General features: G+C 42.8%; 1 long non-coding RNA gene across 1 annotated transcript; it reads left to right on the top strand.

Annotated features, from left to right (window-relative positions):
- On the top strand, window positions 1–24,078 carry LOC137531784 (uncharacterized). Its single transcript, XR_011023750.1, has 4 exons — window positions 1–85; window positions 14,188–14,324; window positions 16,337–16,393; window positions 23,935–24,078. It is a non-coding gene; the product is annotated as an uncharacterized lncRNA (long non-coding RNA).
- The last annotated feature ends 3,493 nt before the right edge of the window (window positions 24,079–27,571 follow it).

The following is a 27,571-nucleotide window of genomic DNA, read 5'->3' as shown; positions in this document are numbered from 1 at the left end:
TGTGTTTTCATCTAGTGGGCTCTGCTTAGCATGCTATTGCTGGGATAACCAGGGATATACAATGTCTCTGCGCAGATCAGTCTGTGTGAGACTCTTCTTTAATTTCTGATATTTTAGAAGTAAATCGCACTTTGTGTTTTCCAGTGAAGAGATGAATTCTGTGTTTGGCAGACTTAGTATAATCCCATTTTAATGCATTGGTAAATCACAGCATACCAATTATCTATGTTATATTAAATATGATAACACATAAGGCTCTGTGAGAATCTGCATAATGCAGGTTGCCTGCAGCCAGAAGCAATGTGTCAGCAGATTACTCCTCTCCCTCTGTACTCCACCTGTTATGCAAAGGAAGCCAGCTTACCCCATCCCTGCCCCTACTGCACTGATAACAGGATCTCAGGGCTTTGTGGTCTGCATGGTGGTGATACCACAACTCAGAACTACCTCAGCAGCATGTGAACTGTACTGTCACATGAGAACCCTAAGGACTAGTTCACACTATGTCCGGAAACGTATCTGTGTCTCGATTTTTTAAACCGGATAAAACCTGGAGACCCGGATAGCAATGTTAAAAATAGCAGCCGTCTTCACCCAAACTCTTCTACATTGAAAGAACTTTAGGGGAAACTAGCTGGAGGGGGTAGTGGGGACAGGGGACCTAGGTGAGGGGGGCGATGTCCTCCCTCCCCGCTAACTGCAGTTACCCCCGTCCTGCCTGCTACCCCTACCATCCAAAACGCAAACGGATCATGCTGCAAAAAGCAGCATGGATCCGATTGCGTTCAGGTTTGGCTAGGTCCATGGACTGCTAGGATCACGGACCGCAGGCTCCGTCCTGCAACCGTGCCTAGTGTGAACATAGCCTAAGCTATTTGACAATGCACCAGCGGTGGGGATGGAGTATTGGAAGAAGACAGTATAAAGAGGAAAATAACATCAGAAGATCAAAGTATACAGATTTGAGGAAATATATGGATCCGGATACACTCTAGATTGTAAGCCTTTGGGCAGGGTCCTCCTCCTTTTGTGTCCTACCTGATCATGCACCTCCATTACTGTAAACCCATGCTATGCATCTGAGTGAACCTAACTTGCCTAATCTCCATGCTCCCCTCCAGTGACTGACTAAGCATTACCTGGTACTCATACTGTGCTGCATGATCTGCTCTTTCTTGTATTCCTGTATTGTCTTATTGCTGTATGTCACCCCTAAATATTGTCTGTAACCTAAATTAATGTCCAGCGCTGCGTAATATGTTGGCGCTTTATAAATACAATTATTAATAATAATAATAATAATAATAATATGTATACAGAAGAAGACTGGAGAATACAGGAGTCCGTATAAAAATAAAATAAAAGACAGAGATCTTTTTAACCATTCTTTTTAAAATACACTGAAAATGTCAAGTTGGGTCATCAATGTGAAATCATAGGGCTGCAGCTGCTGGTCGTTGGTTGCCATTAATGATTAACTGTCTATTTAATGTTTGCCTCAGCAATGTATCCTGCTTACTGCTGTTATTGTGTGTCCTACCGCCTACTCTTGAGTCCTGTATTTGACAAATCCAATTCCGGTGCACGGCCCAGTTGTGCTTGGCAAATACACAACATTCTGATTCTGATTCTTTTTAATTCAAATAAAGTTTTACTGTTAACCATTTATAGAAAAAAAAAAACTAGCATGATGTCAAAATGAGCCTGTTCACCTATTTGACTGAGAGGAGGCTGATATTTGGGTCTCTCTTTATCATTAAAGGGGGCTCACACATTCCACCATACATTCCCCAGTGCCTAAAGAAGGTAATTACCACCACTTCCTTGAGCTCTCAGTTGGAAGCAGCCTCTTGTCCATAAGATTGGACAAGAGTGACCCGCAAAGGGTAGGAGGCTTTTTCAAACCCCCATGCCCTTTTCTCCATTGCAGAGTGACACCCATTGTTATAAACCATGCAGGCTTGCACTGCTAATTATCATTATTACTGATTTATATAGTGCCAGCATGTTCTGTGGCACTGTACAACAGCATACAGGGAATAGCAATGCAAAATAAACAATACAACAGTTAATACACAACAAGAATGGATACCAGCTAATGCAGTGAACTGATTAACAACATTGTTACACAGGGGAGGGAGGTATGTACGCCAATAACATAGCATTGTGAGACAAAAGGGGAAGAGAGCCCTGGCCAAAAGGCCTTACAATCTAAAATGTTAAGGTATAGGACAGTAGGTAAAAGGAAGCTGTGTTTGGAGTGGTAGAAATGGTGGTCAGTGGGCAGTGTCCTAGGTAGGAGAGTATGCTTGCCTGAAGAGGTGAGTTTTTAGATTACGCCTAAAAGGAGTAAGTGTGGGTGAGGAAGTCGTTTTTTCAGCAATCATGATTTTTACGTTTTTTTCCTGCCTTCACGAATTTGTAGTGACTTTATGCATGGTACCAACTATGTAATTTTCACTTCAGATTGACAGCAAATTTTGTGTTGTTCGATAATTTCCAGCATGTCTGATCTGCTACTGATTGAGAAAGGGATCGATTCTATGCAGTACTGATCTCAAAAAGAAACACAAAGAAAGGAGGACACCGAGAGGCCAATATAGTGTAGTATGTACTGGCAACAAGTTGAATATGATAAAGCAAGTATAATTTATTCACAAACCAGGGTTACCATCCAGGCAACCCCTGTAAAGGCAGGTGGGGAGATTAGTCCTGTGACCTGTCGCCACTCAGAAATAAGAATTCGCTCTCTGTAGATCGGAAGAAAGGGTAACACCCCTCCACCAAGGGTATATAAGCAGACAGAAGCGATAAAAGGATAAAATTAGCTAACAATGTTAAAAAGAAGGCAATGGTGGACGTACGTCCTTCAATCAGACACAAGATTCTGTTGATAATGTTGAACAAAAATGTATTTATTTACATACTCCAAAGTGCAGTGCAACACGTTTCGCAGGTATGATTCCACTTCATCAGGCAATAGACAGAGCATATAACATTTGTAGTTCTAGACCAAGGTGCTTGTACATTAATCTCAAAATATATCTTTTTCTCGATCGGAAGCAGATTGGACATGCTGGAAATTATTGAATGAAGGGAGATTTCCTGTCGATGTGAGAGGGAAATTGCACTGTGCATACCAGGCATTAAAGCAATTTTGGAGTGATTTTGAAGCGATTGCTTTTTTCATGCACCTCAGATGTTCACCCAAGATGGATATAAAGAAAAGAAAAGTATTTACCTTGGTGCCAGGCTTTGGACACATAAAAATGTGTTACAGGTACAATACATTTATTGAGGGGTGCCAAATAATGTTTTTTTTTTTTTATTCATTATGTATAGTGTTTAATCCTGCTTTAATGTAAATGCATCTGCCCCCCATCCTCACCTGTTATTCTGTACAGTATGGCTGATGGTGTAATGGTTAAGGGCTCTGCCTCTGACACAGGAGACCAGGGTTCGAATCTCGGCTCTGCCTGTTCAGTAAGCCAGCACTAATTCAGTAGGAGACCTTTGGCAAGTCTCCCTTACACTGCTACTGCCAATAGAGCGCGCCCTAGTGGCTGCTGCTCTGCTCTGGCGCTTTGAGTCCGCAAGGAGAAAAGCGCAATATAAATGTTATTTGTCTTGTCTTGTCTTTGTCTAGGCAAAAAGTGTGGCATTGCGAATAACTGAAACTCAGGGCTCTTTCACACAACAGGTGAAACTCGAAAAATTAGAATATTGTGCAAAAGTCCATTTATTTCAATAATTCAACTTTAAAGAGATGATACGTATGTATGAAATAGGAACCTTTTGTGGGTGTTTTGGAGTAATTAGCTGATGAGTCTGACACTTTAGCCTAGAATATTGAACTTTTTCACAATATTCCAATGGTCTGAGATTTAGATGTTGGGGTTTTCATAAGCTGTAAGCCATAACAATCAAAGTTATAACAAATAAAGGCTTGAAATATTTTGCCTTGCATGTAATGAGTTTATTTCATATATTTAGCTTTTAAGTTAAATTACTGAAGTAAACAGACTTTTGCACAATATTCTAATTTTCCGAGTATCCGATTTTAATGCAATTTTCCATACAATTCCGATTTTGATGCCATTTTAAATAGTCCTGCATGCTGCGTTTTTCTTCTTGTGTTGCTAGCATCCAGTGAAAATAGCAAATCGGAATTGCAAATTGAAATTGTATTGCAATTTGCAGTGTAATATAAGCATCAGTGAGAAAACTCCATCTTGGATGGTTTCAGCTTGGTAACCGAGTGCTTCCAACCGAGTGCTCAAGGAGGTGGGGGTAATTACCTCCTTTAGGCTCTGGGGGATGTATGTGCACACCTGTTTTTGGTGTTTGCATGTTTTCATTGCGGAACTTAATTACCCTTTCCATGTATGAGAAAGTTCATGAATCACTTTAAACACTCGTGTCTATAGACTATGCCCAGTATATAGACACTGGTTAGTAAGGGGACATGTTTATAAAGATGTAAGATACAATGGTTAATCTTGTACTTGATGGAAAAATATTGAACTCTGTAATACTTTAATTAGAGATCAAAATGAAGAAGAGTCAGTTTTAGCTCTGAAATCCATTCCTAATCTTGAAACAGATGGTCCTTTGTGTGTAGAGAAGTATTGATAACATAATACAGTATAATCCCAGAGTGCCTGGCAGACCACACCGCGGCTTCTTACATATATATGCCGCTTACATGCAGCCAGTTACAATGTATAAATGAACCTGCAGGCGATCTGAAGATAGGAGAACATGAGACTTTTCTTGGTGTTCAGTGTTTGCTATGCCATTTGTTTCCACATCGCACACTCAGGTAAGGTGCACACAGCACAGTTGTCTGTAAGTCTACTTTTGAGAGGGCAATGTGTCTTAACATATATTGCTATGCTATATTAAACCTGGCTGCCAGATAATAACTTGTTTTGCTCCCTAAAGAGATCAGAGGACCTCTGGTGCCTATATACAAGTAGTCTCAGTAGCTAAGGCGCAATGGGCCCCAGTGCAAGTTTTACATTGGGCCCCTTCAAGCACTCTATACATGATAATATGACACACCAAAACCTGCCAAATACAACTACAGTGTCAGGTGCAAGAAGGGGATGGGGAACAGTTCCTTAATGATTAGTACTTATCAAATCATCTATAGAAGTGATTGTTGCCAGCACAGGACCAATAAAGAGCTAATACTGCAGTTGAGGGAGGGCCCCCCAAGACCCCTCTGTCCCAAGAGTCCTGATGCAGTCGCAACCTCTACAGCCCCTGTTGCGACGCCACTGAGTAGTATGTGCCCTAACCACTGCAGTATGTGCCCTGTAATATGTGCCCTGACCACTGATCAGACATCTATAGAGCAGGGGCAAGCCCAGGGTTTTCAAGGGGGGGATTCCTGAAAAGTCTCCCTTAGCCAAGCATAAATACAGTATAATAATATGGTAGGACATCATGCTGGGTACACATAATGCAATTTCCCGTCCGACTGATATGATCTGACAATTATTTCCTAAATGTCCAATCTGCTCTCGATCTACAACAGGATGATCAGGAGCAGTTTGAATACAGATAATAATGAGGACAGCCCACATTAGTAATGAAGGGGAAAGTGAAGCATTCACACAGCAGGGCACAGGGCTGTGCTCATATCTGACTCTGTTAAGTTCTACAGAGCTGCTCCATGCTCTGTACACACACTGCTGCTACATCCAAAGTCAACTGTAGCAGGGAAAGAAAGGGTAAAGTGGTGTGAGCTGCAGGATACCTGCAGATATTCTGGTGTTTCATCTTGTGCCTGTCCCCAGACACTGCACCAGCCCTGGTCTAAATGGGGATTCTGGACAACTGTAATCCCCCCTACATTTGCCTATGTAGAGAACACATATATGTAAGTTATGTTGTAACAAACAGCAGTGGACAGTGGTGAAGGATTTAGGAAAAGCCTGGATAAGTGATCAGAGTAGCAGAGGACAGTTACAGGATTTCTGATGTACACACAGATTGCTGTTAATGTAGAAATGTTTGTAAAATCCTAAAGATCCTTGGATATGTGCTCTGGGCAGGGCCGGATTTACCATAAGGCACTGTAGGCACGTGCCTACAGGCGCCTGATGATGGAAAGGCGGCTCACTCCTTTCCCTGAGCAACTCCATCTCTTCTTCCCTATTCAGAGTCCTGATAAGAGTGCAAATGAGAGGTTACTCACCCTGCTCTAGGCATTCCACTGACAAGAACCCCCTGCAGACAGAGCCACCTTTAGCTATATAATATTGAGCTTCCTCTAGCTACTTTATACTGAAGATAGCTCTGGCTATCTAATACTAAGGGGAACCTGTAACTACCTATGAGGGGCAAGGGAAGTAAGGGAGAAGTGACAGCTGGGGCAGCCAGCTTACTTGCGGTGCAGTTTGGCGGGTGCAGGTTCATGGAGGGTAGGTTCATGGAGGGTACAGTCTAGGGTGCCAGGACATCTGTGCCTATAGGCTCCTGTGAGGTAAATCCGGGCCTGGCTCTGGGCAAACCTATTCCAAAAATTAGAGTACATACCCAAGGATTGGTGAATCACTATATCTGACAGCAGCAAGATATTTAATTGCTTATCATTGGAAAGATTCTAGGTGCCCTACAAAACAAGAGTTTTTAGCAAGGGTTGCAAATGTCTATAAATTAGAATATCTATCTGCCCAAATGTCAGATAATATCCATAGATTTAACAAGGTGTGGGAAAGATCTCCTCTGTTCGTGGGCTGAAATCATGACAAGGGAATTTGAATGCAAAATAAGCAGTGCTTTCTAGTGATCAAAGCATATATGGAAGACTCTTCTTCCTTCCTTCTTGCTATCTTTTTTCTTTTTTTTTCTTTTTCTTATTTCTTTTTCCTTTCTTTTCTCTTCTCTCCCTATATCTCTCCTTCGGTTCTGTGTATAAAATTTAAAACATTACCTTTGAGAGGTTTTCTGGGTATTTTACTATTTCAGAGTCTGCATCATTTGGAGAGATTGTATGTTTGGGGATTTTAGGTCCCTGCAGTCTCCCCACTTTGAGATAGGCAATGTAAAATTATATATATGTAGCTCTGGACTCAGGCCCAGTGAGTCTATTATTGCTGTTAAAAGATGTTCTTTTCTTAAATGATATTTTATACTATTTGTACATGAGTATTTTTTAATATTTGCACACTGTGCCTTTTATATTGTTATAAGCAATTACTTCTCAATAAAAATTTGAGTAAAAAAAGAAAAGAAATGTTTGTAAACAATAGGCAGGCAAGGGGTTGTTAAATCTGCTCAGTGAGGCAGAATTACTAATACTGTAGATATTCATAAGATAATAATAGATAACAGCTAAATGATTGATTGGGGAGTTTGACTAAAGGTGGCCATACACTGGTCGATTTGCCATCAGATCGACCAACAGATAGAAGATAGATCCCTCTCTGATCGAATGTGATCAGAGAGGGATCGTATGGCTGCCTTTACTGCAAACAGATTGTGAATCGATTTCAGGATGACATCGATTCACCATCTGTGAAGCTGCCGCTGCTGCCGCCCCCCGGGCCCCCGCATACATTACCTGATCCGGCCGGCGCGAGTCCCCCGGTCTCCGCTTTCTTCTTCTCCACTCTGGGCTCCAGCTTCACTGTACTTTCTGTCCAGGGAAGTTTAAACAGTAGAGAGCGCTCTACTGTTTAAACTTCCTGCTGGGACAGGAAGAAGTGAAGCCTGCCGGACTCGGAGCCCAGCGCAGAGAAGAAGCAGCGGTGACAGCGGGGACTCGCACCGGCCGGATCAGGTAATGTATTGCCTCTAGCGTCGGTTGTCGGGCATTCAAACGCCGCTATCGATGCACCGCCGGCAATCTTCTGCACGGGCAGATCGACGGGAATCGACGGGAACGATCGATTTCGGACGGAAATCGATCATTCGGTCAGCGTTTGCGCAGCGTTTTCACAACCATTTCGATCACAGTGATTGAATCGGCTGTATATCGGCGGGAAAATCAGTAAGTGTATGGGCCCCTTAAGCATACTTATGCTATACGTTTTCTTAGTATTTGTTTAAGGTTGTTCCACCAAAAACTGCAATTAGAAGTGATTGTGATTAACTCTGGACCTGTATTCTGGGGAACAGTAAAGGTGCCAATACATTACTCGATTTTTCTGCTGGATCAACCATTCTATACGGTAGATTATTTTTCATTCCACTAGATTGATGGAAATGTTTCAATATCTGATCAAATCCACCAATTTACTCCATCGGGCACTATGGAAAATATCGGTCGATTGTAATGATTTTTCTATTGTTCTCATGATTTTGATCAAAGCGATTTTTGGTTTCAGAATATAGAGGCACAACATCATTCAGCTCAGTTAGTGAAAAAGAATTTCATAGGATCTTGCTTGCAGTGTGTCAGCCACTAGTCAATTGACTTTGGATGGACCACACTGTTGTTGATTGCCCAATAAAGTCAATTTCTTGATCAATCAGTGGAGAATCGACTAATGTACGGAAACCTTAACGCACCATGGACATAACCACGGTGAAACCTAGTGTTTATATATTTTTTTTAAATGGATTATAGGAACCCTTATTGTAAGCCATCACTGTTTGATTAAATCGGGATTAAACTCTATACATGATGAATAAAGAAAAACATTATTTGCCACCCTCATAATAGATATGCTGTACTTGTAAGACCTTTTCCTGTGTCTGAAGCCTGGTACCATGGTAAATATGTTTCGTTTCTTTATATTCATCCTAGATCAGCATCCATCTTGAGCTTAGGTCTGCATGAAAAATGCAATTTCTCCAAAATCTGTCTGAAATCACTCTTCTCCGAAAATTATAATTGTTCAAAAAATCGCAATCACTCCTAAGTCGCTACAAATATCAAAATCGTTGAAAAAAATCGGCTTCCTTTTTCTTGGCTTCAGAAATAAAGGACTGCAGGTTCAAACAGATACATTCTCCTGGCTGTGTAATAATTATTTACTGGGAGGCAATGATTTACATACATTTTAATCAATAAAGAGTTCATTTGTATTTTGAAACACAGAGTTTAATTCCACTTTAAGATACAGATATTTTTACAATGAATTAATTTATATACATGATATACAATAGCCTAGCAAAGCAATTAAGATTAAGTACCACAGTACTCTGTTTAAATATTCACCACTTATTGTTTTAATCCATTTTTGATGAAATGTGATTGAAATCTAGACAAGGCATTAATATGAATGATTTCCAGTCAGGGAGATATCGATAGTTTCCCAGGTGAATGTCCCACAGTGCATAGCCATTTAAAAATAATCCTAGATTTTGCTCTAATCCAATCAATGAGATGCAAATATTTCTGAGTTTATGAAAATATATGGACATTTTTATGCAAATAAATGCAGCTTGAAAATGGACCAATCAATTTAAACTTGGGTGGGACTTGATTGATCCATTTTCAGACTGGGAGCACACAGAACATAGTGTGAAAGGCTGCATTTTATGTCATGTTTAATGTTAATGTTGTGTGCATTTTTAGTGTGTTTTGGTGCGTTTGCGATTGCGTTTTGTGTGCGTTTTAATGTGCTTGCGGTTTGCATATACAAAACGCATATGCGTTTTGCATGCGTTTTCCAAGCGTTTTTATATTTCCATTTATGCAAATCACTAGGAAGACAACAGGAAGCAAAAATACTGCAAAAAAATATATTTTGGGGAAACGCATATAAAAACGCATGTCAATGCATAAAAAAATGCATACCATTTCGTTCCCATTGACTTTCATCATGTGCGCTTTTTCATGTGTCTATGAATATTATGCAACAAAACCAGCGTTTTTAAAAACGCAGTTTTGAAAATGCATAGAAAACGCATATATTCTTTTTATATGCATTTTTTCCTGCAGCCCACAGACTTCCATTTCACGCAATGCTAGCGTTTCTGCTATGTGTGCATCCAGTCTGAAACTGCATATATTTGCATACAATTTTACATATATTTGCATAAACTCACAAATATGTGCATCTCATTGATCATACCTGCTGTCCACTGTGCACCCAAACAGGATTCTAAAGTTCCCAGAGGTAAGAGAAGCCAGTGTTGAAGGAAAAAGAAGAGATTTATCAAGCAATTCAGAACTGATTCCTCTTTATTCACCTATTACTTTTATGCTAATTCCTGTGTAATGGGTTTCCTGTGAATTTTCAAACAGACAAAGGTGTAAAGGTGCAGATTAGCAGTACAATTTTTTCATCAGATGTGATGTTTCAATGCACATTTTACGATCAAGAGTAATTTGAAAGGAAAGGTCAGTTAGGGTATTTTCTCTCTTCAGATACAAATCTAAAATCCAACCTTCGGCTTGACGTAGTTTTCAGTTCCAATCGTCCCAAAAAAATGTTATAATGCTTTTCATTAAACACTGTACTGTTTTCTCTACAATTTGATCATAAATATTGTGTCAAAAGATCGCTTGTCATGAAAATATTGTACTGTTAATGGGCACTTTAACAGATGGAGAATGAGAATTAGAGACAGAGGTTGCGGAAGAGAAAAAGAGAGGTATACACTGAAATGGGGGGTGGGGGGGGGGGGGGGGGAGAGCCAGCAGAGAGCAGAGGCCAGCAGTGTACACTGCAGGGATAAGTACCAAGGGAAGAACGCAGTGGCAGACAGACAAGGAGCAGCAACAAGATTTTGCAGGAGAAACAATTGGCAAGCATTGGGCAGTGGGTTATAGCAGAGGGAGAAAGCAATGGTGGAAAGACAGACAGACATCATATGAATGAAACAGACAACCTCTTTTTCAGACCTCTCGTTACGCTCAGGGGTTGGATCTTAATTTAACTTAGTCCATTTTTAAATTTGTCGGAGGAAATTGCCACATAAAATATTTACTACCAGTCATACAAAGGATACAATTCAAGATCTGATCCTTGATTTACAGAGTGCCAGAGAAGATGCTGGTTCTATATAAATCCTTAATAATAATATAATTGCACCTTTGCTCTTTAACTTAGCATTGGAGCCTATGACTTGATACCTTGAGGCAAATATTGCGGGAATTAATATTGGTGAACATAGGGTATCACAGGCCATGTTTGCCGAAGACATATTGCAATTCTTGCAAGATCCCTTGACCCAATTGGAACAGACATTGGGAATAATTGGGCAAATTGGTGAATTAAGTGGATTTAATTTTAACGTCTCTAAGTGCAAATCAATGTACCTATCCAAATTGGCTCCTAAAACAAACTTGACCCACCTCCCCGTAAAAATTTGTTCACAGGTAACTTATTTGGGAATTACATTTTCTAAGGATCCATCTCTTCTATACTCAAAACTACCTCCTACTGATAGCAGATATCAAACGTCAATTAATAAATTGGGAAAACCTGCCATCAATTTAATGGGACGCGCTTCACTACTCACATCTGTGTCCTTTGGCAGATTGCTCTATCCCTTGCAGACGATTCCATTGCTTTTGAAACATTCAGATGTTAAAGATCTCTACAGAGCATTTACTCGTTTCCTGTGGAAGAAGGGCAAAGCAAGAATAGCTCTCTCCAAGCTACAGTTACCTAAAATATGGGGTGGCCTAGCTATACCTGATATTAGGCGTTATGATATAGCTTGCCTTACTCGCCATGTGTGGGACTGGATCAACAATTCAAGCATTTACTTTAATTTTGATCTTGAGTCCTCATATGCGGAACCGTGGACCCTAGCTGGTTCGCTGCACACATCACATAGGCACCTACCATCAAAATGTAAAAGCAGCAAAATTTTAAATAATACCATAGTGACTTGGAGGGAGCTATGCAAAACTTTTACCATGCCCTATCCGATCTCTAAATGTATGCCTTTATGTGGATTGCTGGAGTTCCCAGTAAGTTTAGCCCATGGAGGTTTTTTTGAATGACAGGACAGAGGAATTCATCGGTTGGGGCAATTACTGGATCTAAAAGCAGGTAAATTATTACCCTTTGGGGGTATCAGGTCTAAATGTTATATTCTGCGCCATCATTTCTTATATTATGGCCAGTTGAGATCATTCCTAGAAAGTAAGGGGATGCAATTCAGAAAACTAACTATACTAAACAAACTAGATGAATTCCTAGCCCCGCATGTATCTAAAATATCACTGTCCACGATTCAGACAGACCTCCAACAATTAACCGTCTCCAAAAAAGCAGCAAATAACTTATCCAGTTGGTCCAAACATATATCAGGTGATGACCTCCCAAATAAAATTCTTGAGGGATATAAAGTGGTCCATAGGTTAATAGTTGGGGAAAATTGGCGAGAATCTCTTCTCAAATTCATTCATAAAGCCAAGTACGCTTTCAACATTAAATACAAGAACACACCAGTGTATTATACGCCAAAATGCCCCAAATGTGACTATCCTGACGCAGACTTATTCCACTGTGTGTGGAGCTGTCCAGCAGTTATAGAATTTTGGAAAAAAGTGTTATGTTATATCAAACGTGTAAAATCCAATTGGAACCACTGGTGTACCAATAGGGGATGCGACCCCTGCCGTCGTGGGGGGCCCGGGGCCCCCCTAGGGCCCGCTCAGGGACTTTTGGGGGCAGAAGGGGTCGCAGCATAAGAGGAGAGTGTGGCAGATCGGTGGGGAGGGGGGAAATTCCCCCCCCCCCTCCCTAACCTCGGGCTCTCCTCTCAGCGCTCCCCCTCCTGAAATCATTGGTGGCAGCGGGCAGGCAGCAGCAGCAGCAGCGTTGGCGGCAGGATGATACATTACCTCCTTCTCGCTGGAGGACTTCCGTTCTAAGAGCTTCTTGAAACTTCCTATGTAAACAGGAAGTTGCTCTTAGAGAACGGAAGTCCTCCAGCGAGAAGGAGGTAATGTATCATCCTGCCGCCACCGCTGCTGCTGTCTGCCCGCTGCCACCAATGATTTCAGGAGGGGGAGCGCTGAGAGGAGAGCCCAAGGTGAGGGAGGGGGGGGGGGAATTTCCCCCCTTGCCACCAATCTGCCACACTCTCCTCTTATGCTGCGACCCCTCCTGCCCCCAAAAGTCCCTAAACGAGCCCTTGGGGGTGGGGGGCGGATTTTTTTTTTTGCAGGGGGCCCAGGGATTTCTAGGTACGCCCCTGATTGGCACCGCTCCTTTTGTTACTGTTGTTCAACTACGAGGAATCCAAGCCAGAGGTGGAGGGTAATCCTCAAAAAGTGATTTTCAATAAGTGGATATATTCAAGTATTCCTTTGCTCTGGGATGTTAAGAAAGAGCTCATGCACCTTCATCAGTTGGATAAACTTAATACGTTAAACCACAAGGATAAGAAAACAAAGTAATTTTTCAAAAAGTGGAAACTCTTTATATTAAAGGTTTATACCCAACAGGAAATTAAAGATCTGATGGAACACTTCAAGTACACAAAATGGTATATAACAGAATACTTGCTTGGCACTCTGGGAAGACTGGACATACCATAAGGCCTTTCAAGGAACTCTGGTCGGAAGTGGCAGGGAAGGGAGGGAAGGGGGGATCCAGGGTGGGAAAGGATTGACCTGGATGACAAACCCTTAGGCACATGCAGGTGCAGTTTGTTAATGGATTGTATATGAGCATACAGTATTAATGTAAATAGACACTGCCTGTATTTTTCTGTTCTTTCGTGTATTTTTCCCAATAAGGAAATGTTACCCTGTTCAAAAAATCCAAAATTCACAATAAAATTTGCTTTATTTTAGCACCTATTTCAGTAAGGAGTTTCTTGGGCAAGTCTCCTTAACACTGCTACTGCCTACTGAGTGCGCCCTAGTGGCTGCCTCGAAAGCGCTTTGAGCCGGACAGGAGAAAGGCACTATACAAATACTGCAATTATCATTATTATTATTATTATTATTAATAATAATAAAAAATATATATAATTGCAGAAGGGCTACATAAGACTCCTCTGTGCTGATAAACAAAGTGATGGAGATTATCCCACAAATGAGTTGTTACATGAACACAAAAGCTAACATAAAATGTCTATGACTCTATTCCTTTGGGCCAGTCTATTGTAAACTCCTCAGGGCCAGGGGGTGGTTTATTCTTGTACAGTATATGTAAGGATATGAATAAGGAGAAGGATATGAATATGAATATATACAGAAGAACACACAATGTGTATATTATTTTCAGTAAGTTATCCAAGGTTTACCCTTTCTTTTAGCATTTCTGAAAAAGTCAGAGGGGGCTGGTTTCCTGGCCATAGTAGGAAGGAAACAAGGTGGTGATGGACCTTGTCCTGCTGGAAGATGCAGCCTTGAGGAGGATGACAATGACCTTGACAATGACCAAAATATAAGGGTTTGTTATATTTTTCCTTTTTATTATTTCCATACTTTTATAATAACTTTAAGTGGAACTACACTTTTGTATATATAAATACAATTGTCACCAAGTCAGGTATACATACAATGGGCCTGATTCACAAAGCGGTGCTAACAGTTAGCACGCTGGTGAAAAGCCCTTTATCACGCCTAAACTCAGTTTAGGCATGATAAGTTTAGGTGTGATAAGTTTAGGTGTGATAAGTTTAGGCATGATAAGTTTAGGCGTAATAAGTTTAAGCACCAACTGGGTTAGCACAGCAGTGCACAGCTGATCAAAAGTTTTGCGCTAGCAAAGTCTGGTGCACGTCGCATAGAGTTTAATGGCGCTGCTTTGCGTGCGGGACTTTGCGCGCGATCTAAACTTATCTAGACTTATCATGCCTAAACTTATCACGCCTAAACTTATCACGCCTAAACTGGCTTTTCACCAGAGAGGAGAAATATATGCCCATTGTCTACTACAAGAATCTGTGGTGACAAGTACAATATCGTGCTCATTACTGTAGTACTAGTCAGGGATGGTAGATGTAATTGTGGGGATTTAATATGGAGCATCGGTACTACCACATTAGTAGTAGGACCTGCTTTAGCACAGCGCTTTGCTGGCATACCACAGATGCAGTGTGCATGCTTCCTGGATGTCATGCCAACAGAGCAGAAGCACTGCAGAACAGTGTGCAGCAATGCTGAGTGTGCAGCACCTCTTTTTGTGATGCGATGTTACATAGTGCACAGTACTAAAAGCACATGACATGAAGGGTGAGAGACACAGACAGCCATAGGGATGAGAATGGGGGTGGTGTGGATAGCAATTGCATTGTGATCGGGTAGTGATGGATAAATATTTGATGGGGACAGGTAGTGACACATAGACAATGGATGGTGACAGATTACGGAAAAATGGAAAGCTGAAATTGATGTTGTGGGAATTAGAGGAGACAAACAGAAAGTTGATAGAGACAAAGTGGAGATATGTAAAAAGTTGTGCTTGGAAGAACAAAGAGAAATCGAGAGCCCAATATGGTGTAGTATTGTTAAGTTGGTTGTGGTTTAAAACAAAATATTAAGATATACTCACAAACATGGGTTACCCATAGGCAACCACTTCAAATGCAGGTGGGGAGTATTAGAACCTGACCCCACTCAGGTTATTAAGATGTCGCTCTCTGTAGATAGGAAACGGGGTAGCACCCCTCCACCGAGGGTGGAATCAAGATTTCAGCAAGGCTTGGTGTACAGAGGCGCCAGAGTAGAATAAAAATGTTTAAAAACCGTCTAAAAGAGGGGGATGTTCAGGTGGACTTACCTCCCTCAAAAATATAGAACTCAATTGAGTCACAATATATCAATACAAAAAAACGTTTTATTTAACTCCACTTAGTGCAACGCGTTTCGCAGGTGTGGTCCTGCTTCATCAGGCAAACAGGAGTATAACTCAATGGGTCTAGATGCAGAAGTGGACAGAGGCGCTCACTTCTGCATCTAGACCCATTGAGTTATACTCCTGTTTGCCTGATGAAGCAGGACCACACCTGCGAAACGCGTTGCACTAAGTGGAGTTAAATAAAACGTTTTTTTGTATTGATATATTGTGACTCAATTGAGTTCTATATTTTTGAGGGAGGTAAGTCCACCTGAACATCCCCCTCTTTTAGACGGTTTTTAAACATTTTTATTCTACTCTGGCGCCTCTGTACACCAAGCCTTGCTGAAATATGTAAAAAGTTGTTGGGGTCAGGCGGGGATGGGGACAGCAATCTGTCCTGCGCAGGCCGATAATCCTGAACAATCTGTCCCTAGCATGCCCACAGACTTGCATTCTCCTTCTCAGTACAAATCAGCATATTATGCTAGGATTTAGTTTTGTTTACATTTTTTATCTGTGTTAGAACTTCATTCATCTCTACCCTTTCCATCTTTCTTGGAAAAATGATTGCCATAGACAAAACTGCCACTTTTCATCCATGAGCCATATTTCCTCTACAGGTGAGATACGGGCGTCTGGTGGACTCATCATCAGCGGAATCTGCCATGATACCTCAGGTAGTACGTGCTATTTAAAACTCTGTATGTTTTGATTTTGGAAACGCAGCCTGAAAGTTATGCTTCTATTATTTCTCCCCTTCAACATTATGAAAGTTTATTTTTTTCTCAGTTTGATTTTATTAATTACCATTACTAATGAGATTACTGAGAAGTTTTAAGGGAAAATGTCACATTAGCTGTCCTTGTTATGCTAGATTGGCTTCAGAACCAGAACTGGTGAAACTAATTCTGTTTGTTTTAAATATTTTTGGAATAAAGCTGTCTTTTCTTACTTTTTTTCATTTCTTTAATTTTGTACTTACTAAAAGGGTCCTTAACCAGTTCGCATTCAGTCGTTTTTCGCTTCATGCATCCGAACAATGTTCACCTCCCATTCATTAGCCTATAACTTTATTACTACTTATCACAATGAACTGATCTATATCTTGTTTTTTCCGCCACCAATTAGGCTTTCTTTGGGGGGTACATTTTACTAAGAGCCACTTTACTGTAAATGCATTTTAAAAGGAAGAATAAGAAGAAAACGGAAACAAATCATTATTTCTCACTTTTCGGCAATTATAGTTTTAAAATAATACATGCCTCCATAATTAAAACCCACGTATTGTATATGCCCATTTGTCCCGTTTATTACACCATTTAAATTATGTCCCTATCACAATGTATGGCGACAATATTTTATTTGGAAATAAAAGTGCATTTTTTCCGTTTTGCATTCATCACTATTTACAAGCTTATAATAAAAAAAAAAAAGAAATATTTCATCTTTACATAGATATTTAAAAAGTTTAGACCCTTAGGTAAATATTTGTGTTTTTTTTTTTTTTTTAATTGTAATGTTTTTTTTTTTTTTTAATTAAACATTTTATGTGGGTATTTTTGGGAGGGTGGGATTGAAATTGTATTTTTTTTGTAAATATATGTGTATTTTTATTTTTATTTAACATTTAGATGTAGTTTACTTTTTGGCCACAAGATGGCAGCCATGAGTTGTTTACAGTGACGTCACTCTAAGCGTACCACGTACGCTTAGAGCGACATAGGAGGCAGAAAAAGCGTAGCTTCCGAGAGAAGCTGTTGCTTTTTCTGCGGGGGAGAGGAATCAGTGATCGGGCACCGTTGCCCGATTCACTGATTCACTGGCTAACAAACCGCCGGCCGATCGCGCGCGTGCACGCGCGCGATCGGCCGCGTGGACGCGCAGGAGCGCACATGGCTTCCTGGACGTGAGTTTCACGTCCAGGAATGTGAAATAGTTAAAGGATACCCGAGGTGTAAATAAACAAATTAAATAAATAATTGTATCTATTCTACTTCTCCTAAAAATGACTTTTTAAGATATTTCACAGTTTTATTTCATATTTAAATCTACTTTTTAAGTTTTTATAGTTTTATTGCTTTTGCTCAATGACACATTCATTGAAGTATGCCAGAGCTAAAATCTATGCACTATTGACCCTGTTTATATCTTTCCCGCTCTCAGAAGCCATTTTTTTTAGGAAAGTGTTGTATAGTTGTAATTTTTTATTAGTGAGGGTCACACTGTAGTCTGACTCAGACAGGAACTGCCACTTACATACCTGATGTTTAACTCTTTCAGGCAGAGAAAGAAAAAAAAGGAACACAGCATTGTTATTTGTGTGCTAGGCACTGTACATACACATGTCTACAGTACATACTCGCATATAAGCCACATTTTTCAGCACAAAAAATGTGCTGAAAAGTTACCCCCTCGGCTTATACGCGAGTCATATCCACATTTCTAATGATCGCTCTGCTCACAGAGTGATCTGTGTCCTCCGAGTAATTAGTAATTAGTATAGCAGTACTGCACATGTGTGGTGCTTAATTCCCCCCTGCTGTGTCCGTGTCCCCCATTTGCATTGCAGCATGGACCAGAGATAAGCAATAAAAAGTCTGACCTGAGCCCAAGCAAGGTGATTAGAGCAGCTGCTGTAGAGCAGTGCCGAGTAGCAGCATCACTTGCAGTACCCGGGGATTCCCCTCTTCTCCCCCGCAATGGTAATTAGTGAAGCTGCAGTAGAGCGGAGCCGAGTAGCAGAGTCAAGTGCCCAGGGATTCCCTTCTTCTCTGACCCTCTTGTCAGTGACACATATCTATGACACCATCTAGTGGCGTCTTGAGACAGAGAGAGCATAAAAGAAGGGAATTCCTGGGCCCTGCAAGAGATGCTGCTACTTGGCTCCACTCTACCACAGCTGTACTAATGACCATTGCTGGGGCTCAGGTCAGATCTCTTATTTCTTATCTCTAGTCCTCATCTTGCTGCAAATGGGGGGCACGGACACGGGGGGCAGCTGGGGGGAAAGGAAACATGGATGAGTGCAGGATTGCTACACTAATTATTACATTTGTGACATTATTGTTTCATATAAACAGATATACACATGTGTTATTGGTAGAGTTTAAATGCAGGTCACTGCCATGCTGTCTGGGGATTACTCCACACAAGTGAAAGCTTATGATGAATGTTTTGACAAAGCCAGCTATCTTCAAGACTGTATTATTATTATTTATTTATTTATAAAGCGCCAACATATTCCGTGGCGCTGTACAATGTAAGAAGACAAACAAGGGATACATAATGATACAGACAATGATATACATCAAATATGAACACTGATACAAGATACAGCACTGCTGATTACAATTTGATTTAACATGATGACTAAAATGTAAAAATGTCTAACAGTGTGCAAGCAATTAAATTAATAACAGTCCATGACACAAAAGGGTGAGAGCCCTGCCCTTGCGAGCTTACAATCTAAAGGAATGGGGTGGAAACAAGAGGTGGGGATGTATACAGTATATGTACAGGCAGTGCACAATTAGGTTATTTAGTGGGTGCATGGCCTAAGCTAGAGAATATGCTTGTCGGAAAAGGTGGGTTTTGAGGGAGCGTTTAAGGATTTCAAAGGTGGGAGAGTGGCGGATGTGTTGTGGAAGGGCATTCCAGAGAAGGGGTGAGGCACGTGAGAAGTCTTGTACACGTGAATGTGAAGAGGAAATTGTAGAAGAGGATAGAAGAAGCTCGTGTGCAGATCTGAGAGTGCGGTTGGGTTGGTATCTGGAGACTAGTGAGGAGATGTACAGGGGAGAGAGATTGTGGAGAGCTTTGAAGGTTAGGGTTAAGAGTTTGAACTGAATCCTCTCATTAATTGGTAGCCAGTGAAGAGCTTGACAGAGAGGGTCAGCAGAGGAAGAGCGAGAGGAGAGATGAATGAGTCGAGCTGCAGAGTTCAGTACAGAATTGAGCGGTGTTAGTCGGTTAGTTGGAAGTCCACCAAGCAATATATTGCAATAGTCCAATCGAGATATAATAAGAGCATGTACTAACATTTTGGTTGTGTCATGGGAGAGAAAAGGTCGGATACGTGCTATGTTTTTCAGTTGGAAATGGCAGGGGTTGGTTAGGGAGTTAATGTGAGGAGTAAATGAGAGAGAAGACTCAAATATTACCCCCAAGCACCGTGCTTTGGGAACTGATGTTATAGACGTGTTGTTAACATGTATTGTAATATCAGGCAAAGGGGTGGACAGGGATGGTGGAAAGACTATTAGTTCAGTTTTATTCATATTAAGTTTTAAGAAGCGAGAGGACATGAAAGAGGAAATAGCAGACAGGCAGTCGGGAACCCGTGTGAGGAGGGAGTTAAAGGGAACCTTAACTGGCGAGGAAAAATTAATTCACTTACCTGGGGGCTTTCCCAAGCCTCCTGCAGCCGTCCGGTGCCCGCGCCGGTCCTTCGGTGCCTTCCGGTCTCCCTCCGCCGCTAAGTTTCGTTTTCGGACGACTGCCAGTCGTCCTCGGGCCACTTCCGCATTCCTCGTCGTAAACTGCAGTAAAGCGCGTCCGCATGACGCGTTTGGCGTCATGCACATGACACGTTTGGCGTCATGCGGACGCGCTTTACTGCAATTTACGACGAGGAATGCGGAAGAGGCCCGAGGACGACTGGCAGTCGTCCGAAAACGAAACTTAGCGGCGGAGGGAGACCGGAGGGCACCGAAGGACCGGCGCGGGCACCGGACGGCTGCAGGAGGCTTGGGAAAGCCCCCAGGTAAGTGAATTAATTTTTCCTCGCCAGTTAAGGTTCCCTTTAAGGTCTGGGGCAGAGAGGTACAGTTGTGTATTGTCGTCATATAGGTGGTATTGGAAACCAAATGAGCTGATTAAGTTACCAAGACCGTGCATGTAGATGGAGAAGAGGAGGGGACCGAGGACAGAGCCTTGAGGTACCCCTACAGACAGAGCATGTGAAGAGGAGGCCTGATCTGAATAAGAAACAATGAAAGACCTTCCAGAGAGGTAGGAAGATATCCAGGAGAGAGAGAGGTCCTTTATTCCTATAGATGAAAGGATCTGTAGGAGTAGAGTGTGGTCGACAGTGTCGACTGCTGATAACAGATCTAGAAGGATGAGTATGGAATAATAGTCTTTGGATTTAGCTGTGAGGAGATCATTAGCTACTTTGGTGAGGGCTGTTTCTGTGGAGTGGTTTGGCCGGAAGCCAGATTGGAACTGATCAAGCAAGGAATTTGCAGATAAATACTGACTTAGTTCAGCATGAATGTGGAGTTCAAGTAATTAAGATGCAAATGGAAGAAGTGACACTGGGCGGTAGTTAGCAAGTTCGGCAGTGATGCAGTGGTGCAGTGATGCAGATTGGGATCCGACCTGATCCAGCAGAAACCTGCTTGGGGCAATAGGGGGTTTGTTTTCTCTCCTTCACATTGAGAGAGCACTTGCCTCTCTGTCCCTTTATCAGAAAGAACATGCAGTCTATACAAGCATGCAGGGCCGGATTTACCACTCAGGAGCCTGTAGGCACAGGTGTTCTTGTGCCCTAAACCCTGCCCCATAACACAGGCCACACCTCCAAGTAAAAATATTCTAAACTCTAATCCATGCGTCATCACTAACTTTCCTTAGGTTTTTACACGCTAATCGCTGTGTCCTGTCACTAATTATGACATTAACCAGTGATTAGAGTGTAAAAGCCAATGGGCAGTTAGTGACATGACACATGGATTAGAGTTTAGAATATTTTTTTTAAGGATTAGGGTGTAAAATGCTGGAGATCAGTGATATTAGGCAGGGATTAGACTGTACAATCATGAAACTGCTGAGAGGCAGGGATAGAGGTCAGAGCAGTGAAAGATGAGGATTAAAGAGCAGTGAAGATGGGGGATGAGGAGGACAGAGCATTGAAGTTGGGGGATGAGGCCAGACCAGTGACCAGTTGGGGATGAGAAGGAAAGAAAAGTGAAGTTGGGGGTGGGGAGGACAGAGCAGCGAAGTTAAGGGATGGGGAGGACAGAGCAGGGAAACAGGAGGATGGGGAGGACAGAGCAGGGAAACAGGAGGATGGGGAGGGCAGAGCAGGGAAACAGGAGGATGGGGAGGACAGTGCAGGGAAACAGGAGGATGGGGAGGACAGTGCAGGGAAACAGGAGGATGGGGAGGACAGTGCAGGGAAACAGGAGGATGGGGAGGACAGTGCAGGGAAACAGGAGGATGGGGAAGACAGTGCAGGGAAACAGGAGGATGGGGAAGACAGTGCAGGGAAACAGGAGGATGGGGAGGACAGTGCAGGGAAACAGGAGGATGGGGAGGACAGTGCAGGGAAACAGGAGGATGGGTAGAGACCAGTGCAGGGAAACAGGAGGATGGGTAGAGACCAGTGATGAGGAACAGGGATAACCTTGATGTTGTAGCTGTACTGCTGCTCACTGACATCCCATCAAGCACCGCAGCTGAGCTGGTCTGTCCTCCTCTTACTGCTGCAGGAACTTGGCAGCGGTGCTATCGGCAGACTGTGACACTGCAGCATGGGCCGACTTTCAGGAAGCCGGCCAGTGAACTTCCCATGCTTCTTCAGCCTTTCCAGGTGTGGACCACGGAGACTGCCTGGCTACCTTTACTACAGCCATGCTGGTTGGCTGCTTTAGGAGAGGGGGCGGGGCGGACCTTTTTGCCTGCAGCCTACCTGTGCTGTGCCGCTTGAATCATTCTCCTCTTTATCCCCAATTCCCTCTCCATCAGGCTCTGGGCGCACCGGCGCAGGCAGGCTAAGTCTGTGCGACTTGCCAGTAAGTGATGCCCGCCTCGCCTTGGCCGCCCACGTGGGTCCTCAAACTCCCGGCCAGCCCAGCGGGCAGCAGATGGACAATCGCACTGTCCCCCGCCGCCTATGCACGCAGCTGTTGTTCACTCAAGTTGCAGCGCTGCGTGCAGGCATGGAAATGGCGGCCGGTGGGCGGGGAAAGCGGCATAATGACACTGTGTATCTGTCTGTGTTACTAGCCGCCCGTGGCCCGCCCCTTACTGTAGTTACGGCCACGACCGCCGGGTTATGATGTAAATAAGGACGCAAGCGGCTGCTATTGCGTTTTTTCAGTCTTAAATTTAAAGGGGACATTACATAAACCCGCCCCTTGACCAATCAGGCGCCTGTAGGCACGTGCCTAGAGTGCCTTATGGTAAATCCGGCCCTGCAAGCATGTGTTTATGGAGACATTTGGTTAGTCAGATTAAGGTTTTGAGGTCTTCCCTCAGACTGGGAGCACATCAAGCTAGATGAGGGAGCTAGGGAATACGGTAGGGGGCTTATACGCGACTCAATCACTTTTTCCTGATTTTTTTGAGGGAAAAGTTGGTACCTCGGCTTATATGCGGGTCGGCTTATGCGCGAGTATATACAGTATATCATCATGGCACATGTCACCTCGGGTACCCTTTAAAGGAGTCATCAGACAATATTATGTCCCCCCGATCTACTTACCTGGGGCTTCCTCCAGCCCCTTGCAGCTGACATGTCCCACGCCGCTCTCAGCCATTGGCCTGGGGTCCCCTCACGGTGCAGAGGCCGACCTCGAGGTCGTCCTTACTGAACTTGCGTGAAACGCCACTGTCAATCAAGTCCACATTGTCCACAGCGTACTGTGCATACTCAGTAGTTCTGAGAGCGGAGTTGCGGAGTGGGACATTTCAGCTGCAAGGAGCTGGAGGAACTCCTGGGTATGTAGATCGGGGGCATATAATATTGTCTGATGACTCCTTTAAGGTACTTACTAAAAAGGTTCTTTCCACTAGCTGCGATCCACTTTAAAAAGTTAATGGCAGAGGCCTCAAGTTGGTCATTGGGTGACTGGGTTTCAAATTCAGAAAAGGGGGTGGAGCCACAAGCAGCCAATTAAATTTGTTTCATTCCAATGGGAAAATACAAATCATTGAAGCCAAGGACCCCAAAGCTTATAAACTTGGTCAGTGAGTGACTGAAATGTCAAGTTTAGAAAAAGTAGGCAGAGCCAACAACAACTAAATCCATACCCGGGTAACACTGGGTCATCAGCTAGTATGTAATAAAAAACATTACCGTATATTTTTGTAGAATAATTTTGTATCTCTGAAACATTGTAACTTGAGTAAGTAGGCAACTGTCTATATTCCTATATATAAAAACAGTTAGCTTACTGGCAATTCTTTAATCTTTCTGTTTTTGTTTTTATCCCAGGCAGTGATACCAACACCCTCTGAAGGAACAGCAAAATAATGTATGTGTACAGATTGACAGATTGTGGCAGCCCTGATACTGAAATGTTCCCAATGTTTGCCATTATCAAGTTTAAAAAAACTACAATATGTTTCTCTTGATTCTCTGCCATGTAAGAAGCTGATGTAAAATAAAATAAGCATACAAGTTTTGTCTTATATTCACATTGATTTTGTGCTGCATAATTAAAGTCCAGTCATGGCACAGCTCCAGGCATAGCTCTAAATATACCATCTGATAGCTGAAGCAGATTACTCAAATTTTTGTTCATGCCCAATGAAGATTCTGAGGCTAAAATTTTGTTTTAAAACAGGTATTTTTGTAGCAGCACTGTTAAAGGATGTTCTGTGTTTTAGGCTGCTGATGCTTGAGTTAGCATGATTGGCATAATTGCATATGGGCAGCAGCATGTTGTGTATACCCCAAACAACATATAGTCAGCACCATGCCCCCATATGACAACGCTAGCAGCACCATGTCATGCACATACAGAGGTTGCAGACAGGGCCATATTTCTAGAAAGGCCGCAAAGGCCCGGCCCTTGGGCGGCTGCAGCCCAAGGGGCACCTGGACATTAAATAGAGAAGACTGCAAATGGAGAACAGCACATGAAAATGGAAGCTGATGCCCAAGGGAGCTATACATGAAAAAAGGGCCTGCTGTACTGATGCTACACATGGACAAGGGAATTGTACATGGAATGGGAGGGGCACTGCTGTACGTGGAAGGGGAGCCCCAGCATCCTTGGCTTAGGGGTGTTAAAAGTATAAATCAGGCCTTGGATGCAGGATCACTATGCCATTTAAATACAAGTAAAAGGCAAAAGACCTTGTCCTGCACATTCTGGATTTCAGCTGCATATTTAGTAGCCTGTCTGAGATTAGGATTTAAAGTGAACTGGAACTAGTCCTAAAGAAGTAAAACTGCAGTACAACAAGAGAAATGTGTGCATCATGGCTTTGCAAATTTTACCTAATTGGCTTATCATGAGACATTGCTCATGCAAATATGCATTTGATTTTGCATGCCAATATATACAGGGTCTAAAACTAACAATGCAAAGCGGTTGCCCTGCAGGCTGCAGGCATTACTTCATGCTACATTAGCACTATCCAGGAGCGCCACGTGGAGGCTCCCCAATGCCCCCATACAAACGGGGGGCCGCGGGGTCCCGAGCCCTCTCACCGCTCGGAAACCATACAGCAGCACCCCGGAGGGGTAGGCTGGGGGGTGCACCCCCCAGCGTGGCCAGCGCCGGGAAGAGCCGCCCCCGCCCCCACCTCCTAAGATTAAAAACAGGCACTTACCTTTCCATCCATTTGATCATAAAAACAATCCCATTAATCAATTTTTTTGATTGATTCCATTAGTCTGATAGAATTGGATAGTGGCTATCCTTCCATTAGTAGGCCCAAATGATTGTTTCTGATCGACTGATCTTCCAAAGGATTGTATCGTTAATGGTCACCATAATGCCCTCTTAATATTAAACCCTGCAATAGGCCTACTGTAGGAGACATTAGGAGTAAGTTCCAGGTACCTTCCAAAAAAGCTCAGGAAAGACTAAAAGCCCAATAGGATGTGGTAAATGGGTTCAGCAGCAGACATGTATAATCCACATGTGAAGGGAGGAGTCACAAACAGATTGCCAGATTGCAAACACAAGAAAAGCAGGTAAGGAAAACCCCATTCATTATTGCTCTCACTCCACAAGAAGGAAAATAAAAATGTCTTCCCTGATTATACCCAGATCTGACTATACATCCAAAAATACATCAAACAATTCAATTTTTTTTAAAGAAAACCCGAGGTGAGGATCGTACAAAGAAATCTATACACAGAGGCTGGGTCTGGCTATAGTGCCCAGCCTCTGTTGCTAGTCGAATCCCCCCTAAGTGCCCCCTGCGCTCCGCTCTCCCCCATAAATCACGGCCGCGCTCTCGGGCATTGTTTACCTTACTAATGTCACTCACGCCGCTTCCCCCACCTCCTGCAGAGCGCCGGTCCCCACCCGCGTCCCTTCCCTCCAATCAGCGGCGAGGAAAGGGACGTGGGCGGGGACCGGCGCTCTGCAGGGGGCGTGGGAGCGCCGTGAGTGACACTAGTGAGGTAAATACAGCCCGCTGTGACACGCTGCGTGTCGCCAGCGCGGCTGTAATTTATGGGGGAGAGCGGAGCGCAGGGGGGACTTAGCGGGGATTCGACTAGCAACAGAGGCTGGGCACTATAGCCAGACCTAGCCTATGTGTATAGATTTCTTTGTACGATCCCCACCTCGGGTTCTCTTTAAATTCAAATGGCAAGTGTTGGGTACTTCCAAGTATAGAGCAACAGTGACAATCAATAGAAGCATGAGCGACTCTAGTTCCAACGCTGTGCATTTATACTTTTTATAATTATTCAGTGCATGTCTCCAATTAATAAGACTGCATGTATTCAAGGCCGCATAGTGGCATAGTGAATTAGCACTCTTGCCTTGCCACGCCAGGTCCCCCCTACAAATCTGGGCTAGGGCATTATCTGTATGGAGATTTACCGGGTACTCTAGTTGCCTTACACATCCAAAAAACAAATTGACTGTAGACTATAATACATAAGTCAATGACTGACTATGGATGAAAATAGATTGTGAGCTCCACTGAGGGACAGTTGGTGATAGCCCTGAGGCAGGTGTCACCGCTATATAATTGCACAATAATAATAATCCTCCAGAAAAGCCTCATCCATCAGCCTTTGGCTCATCAACACTCCTGTTCTCCGTCGTCTGCATGTGCTACTGCTGACTCTTCCTCTGGCTACTGGGTCTTACTCCCTCTTTGTGCACCAATTGCAGGAAAAAAATGAAATTATACAGGATTGGGGGAGCTTGTGGTGCAACTATGTGCAATTTTATAGACCTGTATGTCCACCACTGGGTACTTTGCAAAAGGAGTTGCAACGCTCCCGCCCCTCCTCCTTACAGAACAACTGAGATGAGTGCCCTTCTTAGCCCACTCTGCACATAGCATTTTCAGTGTTAAAAACAATATAGAGGATCTCACAAAAGTGAGTACACCTTTCACATTTTAGTAAATATTCTAGTATATCTTTTCAAAGAACAACACTGAATGTATGACAGGCTGATACAATGTAAAGCAGTCAGCCTACAGCTTGTATAACGGTGTAAATTTGCTGTCCCATCAAAATAACTGAACAAACAGCTATTAATGTCTAAACTGCTGCCCACAAAACTGAGTACACCCCTATGTGAATAATTTTCAAGATTCTGCCCAATTAGACATTTTTCCTCCTTATGGTCATATAACTTGTTAGTGTTACAAGGTCTCAGGTGTGAATGGGGAACGGGTGTGATAAATTTGTTTTTATGGCTGTCAAACTCTCTCGTACTGCTCAATGGAAGTTCAACATGGCACCTCATGGCAGAGAACTTTCTGAGGATCGTAAGAGTAGAATTGTTTCTCTACATCAGTCTTTCTCAACCTTTTTACCCTGGAGGAACCACCCTGCAAAATAACTTATGGATCTCAAGGAACCCCTCCAAACAATTTTTGGATCTCGAATCTCATGGAATTCCTGCATTTATTTTGCAGGAGGCATG

This window comes from Hyperolius riggenbachi, chromosome 9, assembly GCF_040937935.1.
Source record: "Hyperolius riggenbachi isolate aHypRig1 chromosome 9, aHypRig1.pri, whole genome shotgun sequence".
NCBI lineage: Eukaryota > Metazoa > Chordata > Amphibia > Anura > Hyperoliidae > Hyperolius > Hyperolius riggenbachi.
This window is presented reverse-complemented; position numbering and strand designations above follow the sequence as displayed.